This window comes from Zeugodacus cucurbitae, chromosome 3 (assembly GCF_028554725.1).
Source record: "Zeugodacus cucurbitae isolate PBARC_wt_2022May chromosome 3, idZeuCucr1.2, whole genome shotgun sequence".
In the NCBI taxonomy this organism is placed as follows: Eukaryota; Metazoa; Arthropoda; class Insecta; order Diptera; family Tephritidae; genus Zeugodacus; species Zeugodacus cucurbitae.
Genome location: NC_071668.1, coordinates 69,300,512 through 69,322,028, shown reverse-complemented (window position 1 = coordinate 69,322,028; position 21,517 = coordinate 69,300,512). Strand labels below are relative to the sequence as shown.

At 35.4% G+C, this 21,517-nt stretch overlaps 1 long non-coding RNA gene across 2 annotated transcripts in view; it reads left to right on the top strand.

Annotated features, from left to right (window-relative positions):
- Nucleotides 1–21,072, top strand: part of LOC105220073 (uncharacterized) — a 35,393-nt gene extending 14,321 nt beyond the window's left edge. For both annotated transcript variants that reach the window (XR_008470497.1, XR_008470496.1), the window contains 3 exons: nucleotides 5,067–5,378; nucleotides 20,200–20,544; nucleotides 20,725–21,072. This is a non-coding gene — a long non-coding RNA (uncharacterized LOC105220073). The remainder of the gene's footprint in view (nucleotides 1–5,066; nucleotides 5,379–20,199; nucleotides 20,545–20,724) is intronic.
- The last annotated feature ends 445 nt before the right edge of the window (nucleotides 21,073–21,517 follow it).

Genomic DNA, 21,517 nt, shown 5'->3' with positions numbered 1-21,517 from the left:
TAAAAAAGATTAGCCTTCAAAATCGAAATATTTGTCTTCGAAAGGGCTAAAGGAAATATTGACCTGATTTTTGACAAAGAAGATATCTGATAGAATTGCCGTATTTTCGGTAAAAACAAAGTAAACATTAGCAATGAGGTCGTCGATATCTGTGGCCTTGAAAAGTTAAAGCCCGAATTCGGCGATGTCACACCAGATATAGTATTTGTTCAAAATTATGCAATAAATCAATCGATCAATGATCAAAGATCATAAGAAATTCGTACTAATTATGTTAAGAAAGCTGATATAGGTAAATTTTTGAACCGTGGATTAAGGCTTTTAAATGGCTAAAAATATTTAAAATAAAAAAAATCGATTTTTGAAATTGTCACACCTTAAGCTTAATTAGTTGGAACAACATAATCAGAATTGCCTCTGAAAAATATCCACTTGAGTGTAATGAAACTATACAGACTTGTATCAACTGATTCTACAATATGTTCTCAATTACTTTCGCTTATTATTTAACCAGTCTCTGAAATGATTTTGTGAGAAAATATGTAAGGAAAGGAAATTTAGTTGTCTAAATAGTTCCCGGTAGAAGAGTACAACCGAGAGCTTCATCCTGCAAGCGAGGTTATAAAAGGTTAGCGTTGCAAAATACATTCAAATATAGGGCGTCTAAAAGACATAACTATTTTATAGTACTCAACTCTACCGTTTGTGAAATGGTAACTTTTCTACCTCTTACGAATATTTTCTACTTTTATATAGTTACAGTTTTTCAATAAGACTTTTTCCTCCCACGCGCAACACACTTGATTCAATCAAAAACTGTGAACTAGTTTTATTGCGCTTTAAACATAAAATTCGCGAAGTAATGACTTAGAAATTATAGGTACTTTTGTGCAACACTCCCAACACCACAGACAGAACTATAAATTATAGCGATTGCATGGAGGAGAGAAGAGTGACGTTCGTTGATGATGGCTAGAGTTATGGCATTTGCTTGATTACAGTGTGGTAAACAGGACAGTGAATTACCGTGGTAAAGATTGAATGTCCGCTTATTTGCTCAAAGACCCCGAAGTGTAAGAGGGTCAGTGAATGAGTGAGCAAATGAAATGGTTGAGCATATTAAATGCGGCGCCACTAATAATCTCTAAAGAGCTTGTACTTAACGTCAAATATTTATTTAACAGAGAATAGGGGTATGAAGTACAAAGTGGTTTTCACATTATTATGGCGACTGACCAAACGCCAGTGCTCACATTTGGTGCGCTCCTACTCGTCACAGATCAACTGCTGTCGATAAGCTTCATTATGCCACAACCAATGGGGCGTTTGGTGCAGTCAAATGGTATCAATAATTGGGGCATGAAGAGTAATTTTCTTTGCCGTTGCTTTTGTATGTATGTGATTGGCGTTGCAACCGTTTAGCCGGTTATAGCCGAATCGACGATAGTGCGCCATCTCTCTCTCTCCTTCGCAGTTCGGCGCCAGTTGGAGATCCCAAGTGTAACCAGGTCGCTCTCCACCTGGTCCCTCCAACGGAGTAGAGGCCTTCCCCTTCCTCGGCTTCCTCCGGCGGGTACTGCATCGAACACTTTCAGGGCTGGAGTGTTTTCGTCCATTCGGACAACATGACCTAGCCAGCGTAGCCGCTGTCTTTTTATTCGCTGAACTATGTCAATGTCGTCGTATAACTCGTACAGCTCATCGTTCCATCGTCTGCGGTATTTGCCGTTGCCAATGTTAAGAGGACCATAAATCTTGCGCAAAACCTTTCTCTCGAAAACCCCAAGAGTCGTCTCATCGGATGTTGTCATCGTCCACGCTTCAGCGCCATACATCAGGACGGGAATAATGAGCGACTTATAGAGTTTGATTTTGGTTCGTCGAGAGAGGACTTTACTTTTCAATTGCCTACTCAGTCCAAAGTAGCACCTGTTGGCAAGAGTGATTCTGCGTTGGATTTCAAGGCTGACATTGTTGGTGTTGTTAATGCTGGTTCCCAGATAAACGAAATTATCTACAACTTCAAAGTTATGACTGTCAACAGTGACGTGGGAGCCAAGACGCGAATGCGCCGACTGTTTGCTTGATGACAGGAGATATTTCGTCTTGTCCTCATTCACCTCCAGACCCATTCGCTTCGCCTCCTTATCCATGCGGGAAAAAACAGAACAAACGGCGCGGTTGTTGCTTCCGATGATATCAATATCATCGGCGTACGCCAGGAGCTGTACACTCTTGTAGAAGATTGTACCTTCTCGGTTTAGCTCTGCAGCTCTTATAATTTTTTCCAGCATCAGGTTAAAGAAGTCGCACGATAGTGAGTCACCTTGTCTGAAACCTCGTTTGGTATCGAACGGCTCGGAGAGGTCCTTCCCAATCATGACGGATCTTTTGGTGTTGCTCAACGTCAACTTACACAGCCGTATTAGTTTTGCGGGGATACCAAATTCAGACATCGCGGCGTAAAGGCAGCTCCTTTTCGTGCTGTCGAAAGCAGCTTTAAAATCGACAAAAAGGTGGTGTGTGTCAATTCTCTTTTCACGGGTCTTCTCCAAAATTTGGCGCATGGTGAATATCTGGTCAGTTGTCGATTTTCCAGGTCTAAAGCCACACTGATAAGGTCCAATGGTGGGCTTTAGTCTTTCACACAGTACGCTCGATAGAACCTTGTATGCGATATTTAGGAGGCTGATCCCACGGTAATTGACGCAGATTGTGGGATCTCCCTTTTTATGGATTGCTTTTACTGTTATTTATTTTCTACGTAATTTATATTTTTTCTGTATTTGAGAAATTCGTCAGCTACACGTCTACACGGACTACTAACATTTTGTTTGTAAAAAAGGGAAAATAATAACAAATCGCATTCACTTAATTGACAAATGAAAGTGACATATAAAACCAATTAACTTTATTGTTGTTGTTGTTATTTTTATATCAGCTTTTCAGCCAGTTCACTTTGTAATTTTGCCTTTTTCCAGCATAAATGGCAGGCAGCAAAACGAAACAAGAGAAAACTTGAAGATAGATCTTAGCAAACTCGGACATATTTACTCATTATTACATTATTTGTTGAAGCTGTTGTTTTTTCTTTTGTATGCTTTAGGCAATGGAATTTGTCACCAACAGCCAATCCATTATTTCATTATTTGATGCGAGCTGTCTTGCGCTGCCAAATGACAAACAAAAATCGTAGTAAAGCTGACCACCAAGCGGCAAGTCCCACCATCTCCATCTCTAATTGCCTCCACATTTTCAATTGTAATAATATTGATTACATTCATTTCGAATGCCTAAGGTTCAGCTGCTGTGAATTGTTGTTGGTAGACAAAAAGCTAATAAATGTTTATTTGTAAGCTGCTAGGGTTTTTGCTCATTGGTTTTAATACTGAACTGTGAATCATATTCCCTACTTTTATTCTTCTTTTTCTTCTGCTTGGTTCCACTTGGCTGACTGTCTGCTTAGCAGTTCCTTCCACTGCAGTGCGTTTTTACTTGAGCCTAAGTGACTCCGTCTTTTGCTGCTTCGATTCAGCATCACAATCCAAATATCTTACGCCACCGAAGCATATCTTTGGGCGCATTGTAAAAAGTAGGTCGCCTTTTAGGCGTTGTGCAACTTTGCGCTGTGGGACTTATAGATTCATTATTGATATTTGAACTTTTATTGAAATGGGAATTCTTTCTTTAAAAATTATAAATATTGCAACAAATTTATAAACAAAAAACATTTTTGGAAGAATCTGTTAATCTATGTTCTTCAACCTATTCATTATCTTTTATATAAATTTTTTTTAAGCAATATATTTTCTATTCAACTCTATTCCCAAAAAAGTATTCAGAATATTTGTAATTTTTTCTATGAAAAACTTTTTTCAATTGATTGCATAATTTGATGAATATTGACCTAACTCTAACCACTGTGCTTAATCGGCTTTCGAATCACTAGCCAAGCTTCTTAATATCTTGTATATACGGCAGTTAGAGTAGGCCAATTCTCGCGCGACCATAAACTATACTACTATGTTTATTATTTCAAGGATATTCGCCAGTTTATTTGCCGCTGACAGCAAGCATGGCGTTGAGCAGACTTTGTGGCGCGTCGTCGTGTCGCCACCAAGTGTGTTACTGTGAGGAATACATGACCATTATACTATTGTCTCATTGTAAACATATTTACTGTTCTCTCTCTGACTGGCTGACTGGCACCAGCTACAAACATTTGGCTGTTATGCGAGAAATATTTTTTATTGCACAACATTTTTGGCAAGCAAAATGAATTGTTCGCGCAATTCATTGTTACTCTTTGTGCGAATGAAATAAAATAAGTCAGATTTTTATTACAAGTGTCCTATAACAATAACGGTAAAAAGAGAATTTACACTCAACTTAACTGGCGCTTTATGCAAAAAAGAAGATTGCTTGACATTTCAGTGCGATGACGACTGACAAAAATGTTTTTATTTCTCCTTTCTTTTCATCATTAGTTTTGTGAAGCTTAAGTTTCCGAAACCAAATCCATGACGCCACATTTTTCATTTACATTTACTAAGGTCACACACTGGCTGTAACGTCTTTTGTGGCTTTCACAAAATTTGAACAAATTTCATTTCAATTCATCCTGTTATTTCCTGTTCATCCTCCTGAAAATACATTTTTTTCTCAACATAATAGTTTGATATCTGCAGAGCAAGAATACTTACACTTATCGTTAATTTTTTCATTCAATGAATACATTGTTATCCGATTTCGTTTGCGATCATGGACATTATAACTTCACTCTTTTATGTTTATGGTACTCACACACTAAGATGTACTTTCCTTATTTCAAGAGGTCTTTAGAATTTGGTACATATGTCTTGGAGAAATTTAGAAAAATATGAGAAAGAAACGTAGCCTATTACTGGATTACGGTGCCTATTACTAAAGTGTATACTTGAGTATTTCTGCAATTATTTTCCTAACAATAATAATAATTCACTTTTTCAAAATAGAATTCGATGTTCCAAAAATGTTCAATACCTTGTGCTTAATATGATTGTTGTTCGTTTTTTTCTTTCTAACAGCTTCGTAAAAGATAGCGAATGGTCGCCATGCAGCGTGATCTTGTATGAAGGCGCCAAACCACACGATGAAGTGGAGCGTTGTGTCGAGGAGCCATGTATGCTGCCCTCACACACATGATCAAAATCCAAGTGACTCCATAAAAGTGAACGCCTCCGAACCGGGCAAAACATATGTGTGGCGTGAGCAATGTTACACCTCGTGTAGTGCTAGTGGCTTGGGTGGTGTTGAGGAACTGATAATAATTGTGAACGTGAAGGCACAGAAGCTTTAACCTCTGCCGATATGATCACAGCTGAAGGAAATACAAACAGGTAAGGATTAGAATTCAAATTTTAGTGAAAATTTTTTGCGTTTTATTCGAATAACGGTTTAGTCCTAATTGTACTGTTTTTATATTCGAGTGGCCTCTTTTAGGCTATAATCATTAACTGTTTTGTCGTAATTTTTTTTTTTTTTGATAAAGTTATATATTATTTTAGAAGTATTTTTTGAGCTCCTTAAATTAATATGATATTAGATCGATGTTAAGTGTTGTACACATGTGTCTCTTGCCAATCGTTTTTACAAAATCGCATGTTCTTCAAACTGGTACCTAAAAGGAAATATTAGAATTTATTTCCTACATATACATATATAATATGTAAGAACGATTGAATGTGTTTAGCAGGTGTACATTTACTTCGCACAAATTGACCTTAGCTACCTCTTATCAAGAGGAGCAACAGCTGTGCTTTGTGGCCTTTAAAGTAGCAAATATCCATTCCACTCACAAACATTCTACTAATACACATACAAATATTCACCTACAAACGAAGCTCCTACATTCTCACATGAGCATGAACCTTTTAGCCAAGTCCACAAGTGCTTTCGTCACAAACCCTTTCGGCAGCAGATCCTTTTCAACAGCTGCAAGAAAATACAATAGAGATGTAGTTGTAGGATTTCATGCGCTTTCACATTTGTGTTTGTCACACACATATCTCTAAAAGATAGTGTTCGTATGTCTTCCTATTCCATATTTGCTGTCTTACGTTATTACTTTTGCTCTCAATCCGTATACCCGGCGCTCAAGACATTGACTTCAAATCACATATTGTCTAAATATTTTCATCCGCTTGGTCGCTTTTTGTCACCTGCATCCTTCCTGCAATTCACTTGGCTTCGCCTAGCTTCAGTTCATTCAATCTCATTCACTTCTAATACCAAAGTCGAGCTCTATATGTTTACTGCTTACTGTTTACTTGCGCTTGTCCATTTCAAGTAGCGCAGATGCTCGCTTTTTGTCATCTTTGCTTAGTATCCTGCATGGGAAGTAAAATAGAAAAGAGTACGTTGAGTACTTACGTTTTGAGTGCACAATAGGGATTTAAAATAAATAAATGCAAGAAGAACAAGCAAGGAAGGGCTAAGTTCGGGTGTAACCGAACATTTTATACTCTCGCAATTTATTTATTTTACTTTATTTATATTATGTAATACACAATTTGACCCACATATTCGTCATATATATTGTATAAAGTCCATTGAAAATTGGAAACCCTAATATTAGGTTAGAAGCACCGAGGTCCTCATGTTCAATATATGGGGCCTTGACAACCTATGTTCCGATTTCGGAGATTTTTAGAATGGGGCTGCCACACTATAAACGTAGTACGTGTGCAAAATTCTGCATCGATATCTTCACTAGTGCTTACTTTATATATTGTAAAGTAAACGATTCAGATCGTCTTCAAAGTTTTGGTATATAGGAAGTGGGCGTGGTTGTGAAGCTATTTGGCCTATTTTCACAACATATCATTGGGATGCAAGGAAACTATTACAGACCAAGTTTCATTAAAATCGATCGAGTAGTTCCTGAGATATGGTTTTTGACCCATAAATGGGCGACGCCACGCCCATTTTCCATTTTGTAAAAAAATCTCAGTTCAGCAGTTCTATCTGCCATTTCTTATGTGAAATTTTGTGTTCCTGACGTTTTTCGTTAGTGAGTTAACACACTTTTAGTAATTTTCAACCTAACCTTTGTATGGGAGGTGGGCGTGGCTATTATCCAATTTCATTCATTTTTGAACTGTATTAAGAAGTGGCTAAAAAGACGACTGCCGAAAGTTTGGTTTATATAGCTCTATTGGTTTCCGAGATATGTACAAAAAACCGATTTGGGGTCGGGGCCACGCCATTTTCGCAAGCAAACTTCCTATGGTGCCAACAAATAAGTGTGTTTCATCAAGGTATCTTAATTTTTACTCCAGTTACAGCTTGCACAGACGGACAGACGGACGGACGGAAGACGGACAGACAGACATTCGGATTTGAACCCCACTCTTCACCCTGATCACTTTGGTATATATAACCCTATACCCCGTCGAATTCTATCAGACTCGGTTGAAATAGATTATTACGTAAGAGATATTCGAACTGAAATCAGTTATGGAAATCTGTTTTTAGTTTTAGGGTTGAAAGATCTGGAAGCTAGTTACAGGCTATCATTGAAGAATCATATCTATCCATTCCATTAGAGCTCAAGAGAAACCTTAAAGTAAGCATTTTGCATTAGAGCATTTGTTTTAGTGCTACTTATGTATAATTAAAATTGTAAAGAGCAGTATTTTCATTCATCTTATGATAAAAATAATCATTCCATCGTTTCTTTTCTGTTTCCACCTCTCAAAATACCCGCCGTAAGCAGCAATATAGATGGCAACATTATGGAAAATGAGGTGAGTCAAGCGACTTACTGAGTATTTCATACGTATTTGCACAAATATAGAAGAGTGTGGACGCAACAAAATTGAAAGCGCAATAGCAAGTACTTCAACTTCAAGCTGAAAAAGAAAATACATTCCAAGCTGGACAAGCAACTGTCCAGGGTTGTACTAGCGTGAGTGTTTATAGAGATACAACTTGATATTTGTATTTTTCACATTTACAACAAATCCTCGGAAAATCACATCTGTGGTGTGCTCTAGTTATTCTGTATGCTGGGTCCCTAAATATATTTGTGCGCTCGGCGTTGAGAATTGTTTGATCAAATCGTGGTTTCAAAGCGTTTGATGGTTGCACACCTCACGCTGTAGCTAGGCATGCAATCGTCGCCGCAGTTGTTTGTTGGAATGTAGTTATTATGGACAACAATGATTATCAACTTTACGTAATTTGATAGTTTTCCTCTTCGCTTACCACACGTTAAGCACGTTACTACTCGTTTTTCATATCTAAAGCTTCACAGCTTCGTAGCGTGCTGCCACTCTTTCGCTATTCCACAGCTGAAGCGCCCACATGGCTGATTGTTGGATTGCTTTTATAATCAGATTTTGTCAATACAGTTATTCCAGTACTTGTGTGTGCATCCTTTTCATGTGAGTGGCGTGTGCAAGAGAGGATGCATCTTCACACACGATTGCAAAGACAACAAGCGTTTAGAGGAAAATGCAATTTGTTTGCTCGATTCCATTTTGGTTTTGGTTTCTCTTCTGTGATCTTCGTTTTTCTCTTCTTTTCTTCTTTTTTCAAATACATGCCACGTTTTCGGTGAAATACATTTCCATTTTCAACTACAGAAAATGCATTTTCTAGTTTCGTTATATATGTTTCTAGCAATCATTTGCCATTTAAGTTACTTAAAATAATTTTTCACTCAAACTAATGAATAAATCCTTCCTCTTCTTCATAACCTTTAATGTATGCCTTTCAACTCTGCAACATCGCTTAACAGTGGCAGCAGGTTGACGAAGATGGCGATGGCACGCGGAAGTCCACAAGCGCCAGCAATGGCGGCAGTCAAGTTCTACTAGCGATGCCATACTTCCAGGCGCTACTCAGCGATTTGCAGGTGAGCTGATCCAACAACTTTAGAGTTCGTAGTTGAAAATGATCACTCAGAAGTGGAGTGAAACAGAAAAGTAGTAAAACCATGAAGAGAGGAAACCACCAGTTGTCGGTCAAACTGTCAGGCAAGCAGTCATAAAAGTAGTCCGTGAATCGGTCATTCCTGAAGACAATAAAGTTGTCAGTTAAATGTGACAGTCGCCCCGGCTTCATGGGCTCTCTCTCCCCTTAAATTGTGACAGAAAGCCTTTAGCATTTAGTGCTTTGTTGTTTACCTTGTTGTTTCTGGTCACTCTTTTCCAAGTTACTACTTCTGGTAAATTTACTTCGTTGTTGTAAATATTTGTTGGTTGTTTATTTAATTGTTGTTGGTTTGTTTGTTAGTTGCTTCGTTCACTTGTTTATTGATTCATTCATTTGTTTTACTTTTTCTTCACTCATTATTTAATACACTCGCTCACGGTTTGTTTGCGTTGTGCATAGACAACGTACTCATTGTGTCATTCATTGTTGTTGTTATTGTTGTTGTTTTGTAAGGTGGCAAACAATTTTCAATTTAGTTTGGAACTATTTTAGATATTTTTGTTGCTTTTGTTTTGGCACGTGTTTGTTCGATTACTTTCTGATATTCGATAACTACTTTTGTTGTGTGTTTGCTTCATCATTTCAGTCTACATTGTGTATACATATTCCTCATTGGTTCGATCCTGCATTACTTATTTATTGAATAGCAAACATTTTTCCCATCAAACATTACAAAACTTTCTTATTGGTTTACATATAAATTTAAATATATAAATCTGCTTTAAATTTTCATGGAAAATTTGGTATGATCTTCATAATTGTTGTTTGTAATATTGAATAATATTCATGTTTGTTATTCAACATTGGAACAGCGGGTTCTATTTATGATCTTGCTTTTTAGCATTTAAAAATCAAATTTTAACCTACACGTGAAACTCATTTCTATTCCAATCATTCATATTGAATTTCAATTCTCTTTCTGTAAGCAAATTTGAAATGTCCCGTAAACTTATTTATAGCTTTCACTTGCAGATCTATATAACGCGATTCATTTTTTATATTTGTTTTTCATACAATTTATATTTTATACACAGCAATGCAAGTCGGCACGCTTTTTACGCCCAATGGTTTAATTCAGTTTTCTGGTCACTTAAGTTTCACTCTTTGGCAATGCATATAACAGCCGACTGTAAAATATGAAAAAATGCGGAAATAAACACAAAAGAACTTGTATAAAAATGAAAACTAAATCAAGGCAGAATAGTTGAAAATGAAAAGCGCCAGTTGGAAAATAATAGCATACCTACAGGCGCTTGCTGCATACAAATAACCGCTGCTGAGGCAATGTCAAATATGCAGTGCAATTGGTAGGTTAGTTGGCAGTGTTGTATGTAGTAGGTTCACAAGGCGCTCTGGCATATTTGCATGGCACGACAATAACAACAAACGATGTAAATACCAACCAAGGCAAAATGTGCACGGAATGCAAATAATAAATAGTCAACAGAGAACAAAAAATGTATAAAAATAAAAACAACAATTGTTGTTACTATTATTCGCAATTTTTCTAACGATTTCCGTTTTGTTTTATTTTTCTTGTTCTCTCTTTATTTTAACTGTTTCTTTCTTCTAAACAATAATAAATATGTGTGTACGTTTTGCGTATTTATTTGGACAACAATACAAATGTCATATTTATTATGGGCGGCTACAACTGTAAAACACACTCACATACAACTGAAATCATTTACAAATACAACATGTACTCGCTTACAAAACTTCATAGGTAACTGCACTAAATTTGACTTTAAGTATAAGTATATTTAAGAGAGATGCACAGACTTACACATTTATATATACTAACAAAAACAAACGCCTATATGGAATTTAGTCAGTTTAAACTCCGATAAATCTGGACAAGGCAAACGATTCTTATGAAGTTACTCATGCGACATGGTGTTCCACAACTTCTTCCTTTAGTTACGTATACGCCGTGGATTTTATTAATTTATTAGGGAAATTAATTTTAATGGAAATGTAAAATATATGCATATAAACGTATGAAGCTATTTGAATATCCACCATTTTATTCTCAAACAAAAACAGTAGCTACACACATACAAATATCTAATTCAACCTGGTCTTGTGCGTCGACCGCCAACAATTGCTCTTGCGAAACCGCCAAAGAAAGCAAAAATATAGCACGGCAACAACAATAACAGGCTCATGTGCAGCACAATAACACACGCACAAACAGTAAAATGAATAGGTGCATCTACGATTATCATGGTTTGTAGGCCCCACGGAGACACATTATCCTAGTTTCTATGTTGCTTTTCGAGCACATATAAACGCTTCAAGTGCGCACGTACACAACATACTCCGTCGCCTCGTCCCATCCCCGCAATTAGAGTGGACAATTACATCGCTTTTGCGGCGAAAAGCACTAAATTTAGTTGTTAACTGCAATTGTAACGCAGTCAAATGGTGCGCAACAGCGACGGCTGTGTGCGGTTTTCTAATGAGTTGCGCGGGCCCGTGTTGGTGGCTTATGTTGAATGAAAGCAAAACGCACAAAACACGAAAAATTGCAAATATAAAATTTTGAGCGCAATGCCGCTGCAACGATGTCATTGCATTCAAGTGTTTAGGGTGTGTGGCCGCCACTCATTGCAACCATTAAGCAGATAGTAGGCAAACATTTTAAATTTGCAACTGCTATTATCAACAACCTGGGATACATTAAATGCAATTGTTAATGCGAATTGACGGTTACGTTATGGATCGATGGTTTCACCGACTCCAAACCGCTGTTTTTTTTTTTTTTTTTTTTTTTTTGAAGAAATGGCAGCTCTTGAATATCTTCAGGTTACTGTTCATCCCAAATGCGGCAATTTTTCTTGTTCACATGTCCAATGAGTCAGAAATGGGTCTCATCGGTAAAACGTATTTGGCTCCAAAACGTCGGATCGTCTTGGAATTTTTCAAAAGAGCAAAGAGCGAAGCGATGTCACTTGATAAGACTCAGTGGCTCACTTCAAATATTATTGAAATATTAATTTTTCTCGACTAAACTGTATTCAAAGTGTATAGAACCAAATAAATATTAATACTCAAACTTGGACATTTTGCTGAATTTAAGCTAAACAGTCAATTGAACATGTTACTTTAATTATTTCTAAGTTACAACTTGTAGTTTCATATATATATTTGGAAGTTTGTACAAATACAAATTTATTCCGCTTTTTTTTTCTGGAAGCCAAATTTCTGCGAAAAAATCCAAAAGAGTGCATTGATTTTAAAAAGTTCCTTTTATGCTACAGCTAAGAGGTTAAGGTGCTGTAAGTTGTGTGATATTATAGCCAATGGGCTACTTTAAATGATTGATTGAGAACTGGTTAGTTCCGCGGCAGCACTTGACTGCACAAACAGAAACTTTGCAGGCAAAAGTCAAAGTGAAGTAAATGAAGTTTCTGATATAAATGAAATACAATGAAAAGTACTCTTTCTATGCACCTATATTTGTAATATCGCTATAAAAGTAAAATTTTCTCGTTCTTGACTTTTATTTTAGCAAAAACTCAGCATTCAAGTCATATGCGTGACCTACTGTACCTGCTTTGATGGCAATTTAGTCTGCTTACGACATATAAATATGCATAGAGGTCCAGTATTTTCCGATATAATTAATTTTTTTTCGTTAGTCACCTTTCTTAGTATCTGTCATATAAGCTTGGCCAAAAAGTTGTATACACCATTGAATTAAAAGGAAAATGTAGTTTATATCCATAATTTGGATTTTTTAGTAGCTATATTTTGTAATTAATAATATTATTTTTCCTTTTTCGAACTTCTAAACAAATATTTCGATTTTGGAGACTAATTTCCTTTTTTTGAACTTCTAACCAAATATTTGTGATTTTGAAGGATAACTTCGAAAATCGAAGAATAATATTTTTTTACTTATGACTTAATCTCCTGAAAAAAATAGTTATGTCCAACACCCAGAAAGAAGACGATTTTGCCGTATAGTGTAATTAAATAATGTAAAAATCGAGCTTTACAAAAAAAATTGCAATCCTTCTCCTCTTTTACAAAGCAAAGTGGCAAACCTACTTGTACTGAAATAATAATGCAATACCATCAAATTTAAAATCTCCAAGGCTAACACTGGATTACACTTTGGCTATTTTAATGGAAAGCGAGGTCAAACACAATTTTTAGCATAAAAATATGAGTGATATAATCCATTTTAAAAAGTGGGTTAATATAGTTAAAGCAGCGCTACAAATTAAGAGCTGAAATATTTTTCGTTAATCGAGAAAAAATGGTGAGCAAGCCAAAAATACACAGAGTATGAATGTATGTGTATGACCTTTCTGCTTTTACTGTTCCATAAATGTATGCATATATGTATCTACTCTCAAGCGCCGCGAGCCACCAACGTTGGCATGCTGCCCACTTACAACAATCCATTAATATGTCTGTTTGTAACTGTGTGAGGGCAGTATTATGCACTATTTATGTTTTTATAAATGAAGTTGCAGCTTATTCTTTATTTCATGAGTGTTATGCAAATTTGTGTGTGCATGATTGCCCCTCCATTCCTCGACGAATCTCAGTTGAGCATTTATGGCGCTCATATTCTTGTATGTTCATTTTATTCATACAGTTGGCAAGATAATGGAGTGCCTAGCGGCTACTTTTGCTTACAATGGCGGCAGCTATTTATGCGGCATACGTACACATACATATATGTATTTCGAGTATTTTTAAGCTGCCACTGGGGCGCTACACATATGCAGATTACTTATCTATGCACATATACATGTGTGTGATTATATTTGTAAAGCAGTGCAACGTGAAATTTATGACAGTCACCCGGCGGGCAATTTTTGTAGCGATTCGGCGCAATTGTCCCATTACAACTAGCGCTCTTTTACTGTTTATATTTAGTTTTACTATTTATGGCTAAGTGGTTTGCTCGCTAACCCCAGCACATTTACATTAATGTATTGTTGTTTTTGATATACGTCACTATTTGCTGCCCCTAACACAATATATCTTTACTACTACTTGCTACTTACATATGCATGTATAATACTTGTATATTTGAGACCACGAAAATATTCACCAAATACGCCAGTAAAATACGAATTTAACCGCGTTTCACACATATTGTTGCTGACATTGTCTTTGTTGCAAGCGGTTTGCCACCTGCCAACAACACCATATATGTCACCAACTGTTGCAAAGCATTTCTATAAGTATTCGAGTCATTTGTGTGTATAAATGTGCATTACTTGACACTATGCATATGAGTGTATGGGTGCTTCAACATATTTTCTGCGGTTATATTGGTCGCACTTTATCAAAAACCCACATTATATATAGAAACAAAAATTGAGAGCAAAGCGGGAATAGATTAACTCTTTGAACGCCAATGACAATGAATAATTATGTCATATTACTCACAGAGATTTCAGCGAAAATCCGCGATATGCATATGTCAAATGCATTTAACGGGATTTTAACGGTGTCGTTGTGCGCTTAAATAGATGTGGATGAATGAGTGTAGCTGCGTAATGGTATATTTATGTATGTTTGTGTGTATGCTTACTCCTATTTGAGCGCATGGAATTGAATAAATCAAATGCAATAAATTTAAATAAATGTTTTATCAATATTTTGAAATGCTCTCTATTAATTGAGCTAATATGCATGTACATGTATTTGATGAAACAATCAAATATAATAATGAATTCGTACATACAAATACATACTTATCCTAATATAAGCTTAAAGATTTAAAAAAATCAAAAATATCCCATAGTCTGTTTTATGCTATAAAATTTTATGAAATTTTGGTCTGTATAATTTTTCATTTTATTCCATTTATATGCAAATTAAGCACACAGATTTTTAAGTTCAAATATTTTTTGAATACGATTTCCCATACAGGTATTTAAATTTTATTTTTTATAATTTTAAAATATTTTATTAATTGAACACACAAATGGGTGAATTAGGGAATAAGTTTATTTATATTTTAATTTAACAATAAAGATTTTTAAATTTTTAAATTTTGATTAGCTTTTTTAGGATCGTTAAAAAGTCATGCCATAGAGACCTATGTAGCTTATAACTGGCAATGAAGGCAGATGACATGTCTCAATTGAACCTAAATAATTCATTGTTTAAGCTTATTCGGTTTTTAATTATACTTTAAGAGCAATAAAATTTAATTAATTAGGGTACATTTAATTGTGCGAGTTAATATATGGGCCAATATGCATTGATCGTAGGAATCTCATATATTCCAATAATAATACCTTGCAACACAATAAATGTGTGACGGCTGATTCACCCCACAGCAACAACAACCACTATTAACGCTTCTCAACTATGTTAAGTTTTGCAGAAAAGTCAAACAATAGCCGATAAGCTTAACAAAGGCTAGTAATAATTGATGATTGAATTTGCAATATGTACACATTCTAACCAACATTTCTATCTTCATATGTGTATATGCATATATTTGCATATTTCCGTACTCCAATCACTTCATTAGCTCAAACAATAAAATTAACTGCAGAAATATCATTTGTGAAATTGCATTGCAGTAGCTGATTAAGGTCTTATTGTAACATAACTAGTAATGAATTTAGCTTTGCTTTCAAGCATTATGACAATACCAATTGTTGCTGCTAAAGCGCAACTTACTTAGAGCATGCATAATTCCAAAATTGGATTTCTTCTATGGAAACGCATCTCTACAATTCACTAATTCTATTGTATCAGTACCCATTTCTGTGTGTAGGCATCTCTGTACAATTGTACTGCTATCCTTAATTGACTAACTGTAGAAACGGAAAACATTGTTAGAAATCCATAAATGCATTTGCAACTGTGGTCAGCTCATTTGTAGCGTTCCTAATCAGCATAAGTCATGCGAATATCAAGTCGATATATTCCAAATATATGTTAAATAATATATGTTAATTTGTTAATTTGTTAATTTATGCATGGAAATAAACTACCATATAACTAAGATATAATTGAGCCACTACAACATATATGCAGTCGAATTTCATTACAACTGATTGTATACTCACAAGCATATATACATGTGTATTCCCTCAACCGTTGGTAATATAAATTTATATATGTTTGCCTTCAGCTATTTATACAATTTTTTTTTACCAGTTGAATTGTTTATTGAATGCATTTGAAAAATAGTTGCACTTGATTGATTTTGCATGTATTTGATTGTTAAGTACAGTTTGCCAATTGTGGAATTGATTAGTTATGCATTTATTTATATTTCCTTATTTATTTGTATTTTCTATTAATTTAGTTCTAAAGTTATGGCATGTTATTAGGGCGATAAAATATACAAGATGATACAAATGCCAAAATTGTTTTGAATTTATGGATTTTAATAAATGTATCTATATTTTTCTAAATGTCCATAAAAGTATGTGTTCATACACTGTAATAAATACTAATTCTATATATAATATAGTATATTTCTTATAGAGATATTTTTTTGTAAATAAAATAATAATAAATGTGCTATTCAATTTATTGCTTATAATTTAAAAATTTAAAACAAATAGTTGCCGGCTTCAGTTCGCCACTTTTCTGCGTTCCTGTTATAATTATTAAAGTAATATAAATGTTCATGCTATTCTTTTATAATCGATTATGTCAATCTGTTTCCCAAATTATACCAATTGTGTGTACGATTGGCAACATACTTTCTGAATTGAAATTCAAACCTTCTGAATAGGATATTTCTTGTATAAGAATTTAATTTCTTAGATATTATTTAATATAATTTAATTTAATTTAATTTTCATAGCAGCTCTTAAATGAAATTTATTAAACACCTTTAGAAATAATTATGTATATATTTTCAGTTCGAAAGTAGAAAAAACTGTCTCAATGAAATTTCGATAAATCAATTACCATTGCTTTGTGCCCTAAATTTTATCGGCATATATAACATGCCAAAAGTGCCAACACATTCATATCATATAACCATGCAATTGCATCTAAAAACATGAGCCAATTGTTGACCAAACACCATTGACGCATACGTTATGCTATAAAACAGGAAACGGAAGTGAACATCAATAGATGCATGGCATAACGCGCATATAAAGCACATATGTAAATGGGTATAAACATATAAACTTATGAACGGATATTACGCGTGAATGTCTGCTATCGCCTACTACAACATATAGCGGTTTGCGAATATGAGCAAGGTTGGTTTTTATGTACTTATATGTGTGCAACAGTCGTGTATATGAACACGTCGCTATCTGTCATGCGTTCGCCACAAATTTATTAATAATTTTCATTTATTCGCATCCAGTAATGGGCGCTGCAGAATGCAACGAGCCATGCAAATGAGTGAATGTGAATGATTCGAATGCATACAAGTGGCAGCGCTGCACTGGTCACCGTGGCAACTTTGGATGTGTATTGTAAAATTATGACATGAGTATATGAATACACACGCAAATACCATTACAGCAACACTTCGCATACTCCAAATGCCTTCGCATACCCCAAATGCCGCGCCAAATCTCGATGGTCTCTGACTGCGGATATTTTCGTTGTTGTTGTTATTATTGTCGTAGCATCAGAGACATCAATATGCGCACAACCGCGAGTCAATTCAATTATTTTATTAACTTCCAAATGCATAACGTTGATAGTGTTGGTGAAGAGAGCTCGTCTATTCGTATATATGTATGAATATGTATGTAGAAGTAGTTGTCGCAGCCACTAACCAATCAATTAATTCAGCTTTCTACGGCCGAGCTGACACTTACAGCCAAAGAGAGTGCTGGCGAATTTTAATTAGCTAGACCTGTATGAGTGTATGTCTACTGCAGTTTTGGCACACTCGGTAGCTCGCTACGAATCTGTCAAAGTAAGTGCATACTAAAACGCAGTTGGGTTGAGTTTTTTTAGAACTTCGATGCCCATAGTGGAGGTATTAATAAATGTTACTCATACGCAGTGTATTCAATTATTGCCATATTTAGATAAGAATTAAAAATTATTGAAATCATTCCCAATGCCTTTTTTTTTAATTTTTCTTTGCCTACTTTGCTCCTGTGATAATTAGTGCATAAATATTTAATTGGTTATGAGTAGCAAAGAGATTAAAGAATTTTTTGACAGCCTTTAAAAACCCTAAAATAATATTTTCTTTTCAGTATTAACTAAAATATCTCATTGAATTTTCTCTTTATAATTTAAATGTCATAACTGACAAACTTGCTATATTTAATCCACATTAATTCACACATAAATATATTCCAATCGAACTGTTAAATGCTAAATCCACCGTGGAATCTCTCGCACATGCCATAAATATAAAAGCGCTAAACGTCATATGACGAACGCATAGCAGTGCGAAATGACAATTTCTTAAATGCAAATGCACACATGCAAACATACATTGAAGCATATGCCGGCTTGTGCGATTCGCTTGTCAACCAGCTAACTGCGTGGAAAACGTCATAGAACTGTGAGCGTAACACCCAGAGTGGTAGTCAGCGTTGCATCTACTTGTCTCTCGACTTTCGAATGACACATTTAGCAAGTGAAACGCGCCGACATAAGCAAAATGTCAATAGCAATAACAACAACAATAGGGATGTTAGTAGCTAAGGCCGCTTCGTGGCACTCGGGATGCACTGGCATCTATGCTGATGCAGGCTGTCAGATTTGTATGAATTTCTGTTTGTATGTATGTGCATCTCCACGTCGCAGTAACATTTTCTAACGCAAAGTGAAACTCAATTTTGCATAATTCGCAAAGTTGCAGCATTAAATTTTCACACACACGAAGTTACTATTCAATGAAGTTTAAGTGGACAAATAAGCTCAATTCGGGAAACATAGTATCTATGAATATTCTTACATATACATACGTATCTATTATTGTCTTTTCACACAGCCAAATTATTTGATCAATTAAAATTTTGATTGAGATGCCAGTTTTTGTCCTTCACACTTAATTTTCAAGTCAATTAAAATTCAATTACAAATTAACATAGTAAAATTAGATTTTTATGTTGTATAGCAAATCGATCTAAATCAGCGTTTTAAGGCCAGTTAATTGATCAATTAGCTCCTATGTGAAAAAGCTATTACGCTGCATATGTAGATATTATAACAATAATACCTAGTATTTAATGCGGCTGCAGTGCCCCATTTCAACTGTGCTAACTCAAATCACGATTATTACAGGAACTCGCTGGAACCCACTTGTAGTCCCATAAGCAAAAGAGAAAACCTACAAAGTAATTGCTCATTTTCATTACACAATTAAAGTTAAATTTCACAGCAGCCGCAGTTGACTGGCAACTGCATCAGTAATGATGTATTCATTCCACACGCTCCCCATGCGAGCAATGCATGTTCCGTTACGATATCAGTCAATATTGTCAAAGCTTGACACAGCTCACACTCAATGATGATTTCACACTGGTGGAGCTGCTGCTGTTGTGAATGAGTTGAATGCGCCTACCCTAATATTCAAAAATTAAAAAAGTGTTCTGCTTGTCTGCAGTCAGCAATATGAATTCCAGTTATCCGTTGCGAACTCAGTGAATGCATAATTGCTCCATAATACAACACCAGCACACCGACAAAAGCATCGAGTTTGTGCAATTAACATGGCGTCGGGGATTCGTGGCCCTTTTGGTTCTTTTTGTATTTTAACAAACTCCAGCATTCACTGAGCCTGTCGGTACACCTCGTACTCGTGGGAAATCATCAAGTATTGTACCGGTAGTGACATGGTATTGCCTCGACATATAAATTGTAACTGAATTGGAATACATACATATGTATGTATGTATGTATGTATGTTAACAAGCTCCCTAGTTATAAGTTGTATTGGTGAATAGTGAATTATTGTTGGATGCATGATCTTCAATTTGAGAAAAAAAATTATCATACACATACACTTACCCATACAACCCTATAAATATACAGGAATTGCTTGCACTTTAAAAATGCTGCAATCCGCACGTACAAAGTTAAAAAGAGTTTAAAAGTTTAAAGCATGGCGGCTGAGTTTGCACTCAGTTCAGCTCCTGGCGATTTGCCGCTATTTTGAACACAGGCCACTTGGCTTGCTAAAAGTTAAAAAAAAAACAGAATCGTACACCTTTTAAGCCGCTCACTTTGCTAATCCGATTTGTTTTCTTGCTCTCTCTTTTTCCATTTCCAAAAACATCGCCACCGCAGCAATTGTGGCCTTTTCAGAAATTTGGCAACTCGAGAGGACACAACATGCTGTTCGACAAGGGTCTACAATTCGACATCGATTTGGAAAATTTCGAACAGGCACCATCAATACTGACGGCAATGAGTGGCACGAACCGGAAGCAACAGACCATATAAGTGACATTACCAGTAGAACAACAATGCCACCGAAAATTGGTGCAACACACGACTCACCGCATTCACCACACGCCAGATGGCAGAAGCATGGCGAGCCGGAGTCAGCACCGGGCCAACCATGTCACGTACATTGGCGATTGGTCGGAGTGTTCGGAGAAGTGTGGCAATGCAGGCCGCACTGGGTTCCGGGTAAGTGTTGCTGTTATACTGTATAAAAATACCCGGCAGGTTGAAGAAAATAAAAATCAATAAAAAGAGAAGGCAAATTTCACAAATGATTAAAATTATTAAATGATTAAAATTAATTAGTTATTGAACTAAAAACCTTAAAAATTAGAACAATTTTCATCCTTTTTTTTCATCTTAAAGCAATGAACGAGTTGGAACATCGCGCTAAAATGAAGGAGCTTGTTCTGTTGTTCGCTATGTTCTGAAACGCTTACATCTCCTATTGCCATTTGGGGGAAAAATCCTGCTACTCCTATTGCTATAGCTTATCTGATATTGAACGCACACTCAAGAGCACATCCGCTGGTGAAAGGATAGGAAAGATTATATTCAAACCGCTCCTTTAATTTGGTATACATTGGTATATTCAAGACTTAACTAGAATCTAATGCGTAAACTAAATAATTATATATAAATAGCTTAAATATACATGTATATACTAAAGACTGTAAGCACATGGTTGTTTACTAAAATAAAAATTAAAAAAGTGTGAGGTAATAAATAAATAAAATATATTATTTTCATAAAAAACACTTAAAATCTATTTTTATTATTTGTGTCAAGTAGCGTTTCAATATGTTTTTGTCGGTAAGTAAAATATTTGAAAGCGGGGTGATAATTTCAGTCTTTCACATTCAAAAATATTCACGAAATAATTACCATACATTGTTAAATAATGGAGTTCATATTCTGGCCTCATTCAAGCCAAAAAAGTTCTTAAAAACCGTAATAGTTTAAGGTTCAAACGTAGGTTTAATATGAATAAATAAGTAGATATATATGTATTTATAAACTCAAAGAAATTGTATTTTGCCAGCGGCAACATGAAATATTAAAAACGCTGCATATACATTTCATTTGCCTTTTGTCTGACGGGTATACATTCAAAGTTAGTAGGACACCTATTAAACGGCCGGGTAAGCAGTTAAGCCAT